This window comes from Meriones unguiculatus, chromosome 1 (genome assembly GCF_030254825.1).
Source record: "Meriones unguiculatus strain TT.TT164.6M chromosome 1, Bangor_MerUng_6.1, whole genome shotgun sequence".
NCBI classification, from domain to species: domain Eukaryota; kingdom Metazoa; phylum Chordata; class Mammalia; order Rodentia; family Muridae; genus Meriones; species Meriones unguiculatus.
In genome coordinates this window covers 141,764,443-141,769,003 of record NC_083349.1, presented here as the reverse complement: position 1 = coordinate 141,769,003, position 4,561 = coordinate 141,764,443, and positions in this window count along the sequence as shown.

Here is a 4,561-nt window from a genome sequence, read left to right as displayed (position 1 = left end):
TAAGGTAATATCTCAGGGTTGTATTGATTTGCATTCCCCTGATGACTAAGGATGTTGAACATTTTAAGTGTTTCTCTACCATTCAATGTTCCTCTATTGAGAATTCTCTGTTTAGTTCTGTACCCCATTTTTTAATTGGATTACTTGATTTGTTGCTGTTTAACTTCTTAAGTTCTTTATAAATTCTGGATATTAGCCTTCTGTTAGATACAGGGTTGGTAAATATCCTTTTCCAATCTGCAGGCTGTCATTTTGTTCTGATGACGGTGTCCTTTGCTTTACAGAAGCTTTTCAGTTTCATGAGGTCCCATTTATTGATTGCTGAACTTAGAGCCTGTGCTGTTTGTGCTGTTGGTGTTCTTTTCAGGAAGTCGTCTTCTGTGCCAATGAGTTCAAGACTCTTTCCCACTTTTTCTTCTAACAGGTTCAGTGTGTTTCAGATGTCCCTCAGTTGAGAAATGGATACAGAATTGTGGTACATTTACACAATGGAATACTACTCAACAATTAAAAACAAGGAAATCATGAAATTTGCAGGCAAATGGTGGGAAGTAGAAAAGATCATCCTGAGTGAGGTATCCCAGAAGCAGAAAGACACACATGGTATACACTCACTTATCAGTGGATATTAGACATATAATATAGGATAAACATACTAAAGTCTGTACACCTAAAGAAGCTAAGCAAGAAGGAGGACCCTGGGTAAGATGCTCAAGCTACATTCAGAAAAGCAAATGGGATGGACATCTGAAGAGGGAGAAAACAGGGAACAGGACAGGAGCCTACCACAGAGGGCCTCTGAAAGACTCTACCCAGCAGGGTATCGAGCATATGCTGAGACTCATAGCCAAACTTTTTGCAGAGTCCAGGGAATCTTATGAAAGAAAGGGGGAGATAGAAAGACCTGGAGAGGACAGAATCTTTACAAGGAGAGCAACAGAACCAAAGTATCTGGGCACAGGGGACTTTTCTGAGACTGATACTCCATCCAAGGATCATGGTTGGTCCTTGCACAGAAAGAACTTAGAACCACTGCACAGAAATAGCCCATGGCAGCTCAGTGTCCAAGAGGGTTCCCCAATAATAGAAATAGGGACCATATCTGACATGAACTCATGGGCTGGCTATTTGATCATCTCTACATGGGGGGGGGCAGCCTTACCACTCCACAGAGAAAGACAAACAAGCCAGTAGTGATGAGACCTGATAGAATAGAGTCAGATGGAAGAGGAGGAGGACCTCCCAAAGCATTGGACTGGGGGAGGGGTACAAGAAAAGAAGAGGGAGGAAGATGGGATTGGGAGGGCATGGAGAGTCGGCTACAGCTGGGATACAAAGTGAATAAACTGTAATTAATAAAAATAAAATAAAATTATGTGTAACAAAAAAACAAGTGAAAAAAAAAGGTCAGCTTTTCTTTATAAAACTGCACAAGCCCTTACATCACAGGAGTTTAATGAATGACTCTGGTTCCTATTTTATGAGATCATCATGTTTTTACTAACTCATAGAAAATAATAAAGTGAAGTATAAGTACACATTAAAAGGTTATAGAAAATGTTCCTCCCCCCCAAGAAGGCTAAAATGTATTAGTAATGGAGGGCTAGATATTGGTCAATGGACTTAACTAATTAAAACACATGGATAATTAGATGTCCCTAGTGAGCTGAAACTAATGACTGAATTTAAAGTTCTAATAGAGTACAATGAAGAATAATTCTTGCTTATGTAGTGCTAGCCTGGTGTCAGTGACATAATTTAACTTTCTAATGACCTTTTCATTCAGATTTGATTAATTCCATATCAAGGCATTAGCTCATGCAATGAGTCTTAATGCCACGTTAGATATTATAATTATCCAGCGGAATCAAGGCCTATAAGCACTCAGAATTACAATAGAAAATGTCATCATCTAGAAGTGCTTTGGCATTGGGAGACAGATATAGGGCAGAATTATCTATTATCCATGCAGCTATCAAATGTGTAGATAACAGGGGATATGAAAATGTGCTTATAGTTGCCAACGACTTCAAATTATCCAAAGTTATTAGTACCAACACTCTAATGAAAACAGCTTGATTGCTTTTCAAAATAAATTTGTTTTCTTTTCTTTCATTTACATATTGTTTTCTAGCTGTTGGATATTTCCTTGGCATCCACTGGCCTTATACCTTTTTCAGGGATACTTTAGGCTGACAAAAACTCAGCTTGTGAAGTTGCCCACACTTTAGTTCTGGAAAAAAGAAATAACAGTGTTAAGCAAAAAAGTGTTGGAGGTTTCCACTGAAGCTGAGAACAAGGATATTGAGCAGTTTATAATGGAGTACATTTCCAGAGAGAAAATGAAATATATATTCTATTTTCCAGGTATGAGCTGGTAAGCCTCATTTTTAAGAGGGCTGAGCCAGGCTCAGCATTTTTAAAATCTCTGACCAAAGAACTGAGTCAAACGTCTAACTCTTCTTTCATTTAGTATAGGTTACTTCAATTACGCAGAGTTTATCGTTTATTGTTGCATTTGGTGCAACAACTGTTCAGAGGAGGACGATTTTGTTAGTATAATTCTCCATTCTCCTTTTACAGGGGGAGATACTGAGACGAGGACGCAGCAGCCCAAGTGACTTAACTAAGACGAGTATCTAATAAAAGTCACTGCTAGTGTAGTGTCAGTGTAAAACACTAGGCCTGGTTACGCCAGCTACCAGGAGGCTGAGGGTGGGAGGACTCCTGAGATGTGGTCAGGCCTGATAACAGAAAAGATCCATTTCAAAAGAAAAGCATTAGGGTCCCGGCATTGCTCAGAACACCCACGACTCCATTCTAACTAAATTCCGTGTCAGCTGGGTGTTGCTACTGTTGTTACCGGACTTTTCTAGGCCCCATTTTCCACACATAGTCTGAGGAGTTATGTTATGACTGAATGAGGTAATAAAAAGAAATGTTCATAAAAGAATCCCAAGTACCCAGGAGACTGAGGCAAGAGGATGACAAATTTGAAGCAGCCCTGGACTATATGAGTTCTGGAACTTTAAGTCATTCTGAGCTATGTAGCAAGACCAGGGCTCAGAAAACATAGATAAACAGGTAGACAGACAGACAGACAGACAGACAGACAGATAGATAGATAGATAGATAGACTGTGATAGATGGGTAGGTAAGTAGGTAGACAGATAGATGAGACACACACATAGAGACAGAAATAGAACAAGAGAGAGGTTTATTTCTTCTTTATAAATATAATATTTTAATTATTCCTCAGAGAATTTAATACCTGTATACAAAGTATTTTGATCAATTCAACCCTATTTTGTCTCCTCATTTCTCATAAATCCATCCTCTAACACCAACCCCCATTCCTGAATTTCATATTCTCTCTCTCTCTTTTGTAAACCAATAATTACTATTTGAGCTTATTCACATAAGCATGAGACCATCCACTTATTATAGTCTGTTACCCAGGGGCACACATTTACAGAAAAACGACCCTCTCTCCTCCAGCAGCCATTACCTGTCAATAGCTTTTTTGTCAGAAGTGGAGACCAGTGGGCCCCTGCACCCTTCGTGATGGAATGCTGACTGTCTTGCTCTTGTGCAGATGATCAGAGCTGCTGTGAGTTCACAAGTACAGCAGTTCTGTCATGTATTCAGTGTTGTTTTGCTCCAGTCCTTCCCAATTTCCTGTTTTTAATTTTTTTCCACCCCTCCCTTATGCAATGGTCTCTAAATCTTGCAGAGATGTCCCGTTCGTGACTGAACACCCTACAGGCACTTACTTGCCACAGTTGTGAGTTTTGTATTAACCGTTGCCCATGCATAAAGCAACCCTTATGATGATTGCTGAAAGCTATATTAATATATGGATATGTGGATTTTGAAGACTATGCTAATTTAGTGAAATAATAGTTACTTCCTGGGTCCCGTGTGCTCCCATTTTAAGGGTTCTTGACCATATTTACAGCACCAGAGGTTAAGGTTTTTATTGCTGTGAAGAAACAACATGATAAAAATAATTTGGGGAGAAAAGAGTTTATTTTTATTATACTTCCATATCACAGTTCATCTCCAAAGGAAGGAAGTACAGGACCTCAAATAGGGCAGGAACTTGGAGGCAGCAGCTGATACGAAGGCTCTGGAGGAGTGTTGCTTACTGGCTTGCTCTTTATGACTTCCTCAGTTTTGCTGTCTTATAAAACCCAAGATCACCAACCCAGGGATGGCAATGCCCACAATGAGCTGGACCCTCCCAGCCTTGTAGAAGAACAGATCCAGTGTCTCTGTAGGTACTTACATTGGCATGCACATACAGTCATAATAAATATAGTAAAAGTAAATCTTTACAGCACTTACATAGATCACTGATCATGAGAAGTTGAGCACCAAGCCAGCTACAAACTCTTGAATCCACAACGTGTGCCTGATATGCTGGTGCAGCTGCGGCACAGAAGTTGTGGATTTAACAGACCATCACCTGACTGGATGTAAGGCCCACTTCATGAAGTAGAACCCACGTCTGATACTGTTTAGGTGACCAAGAACCTGAGACTTAATATGTTATGGCCCT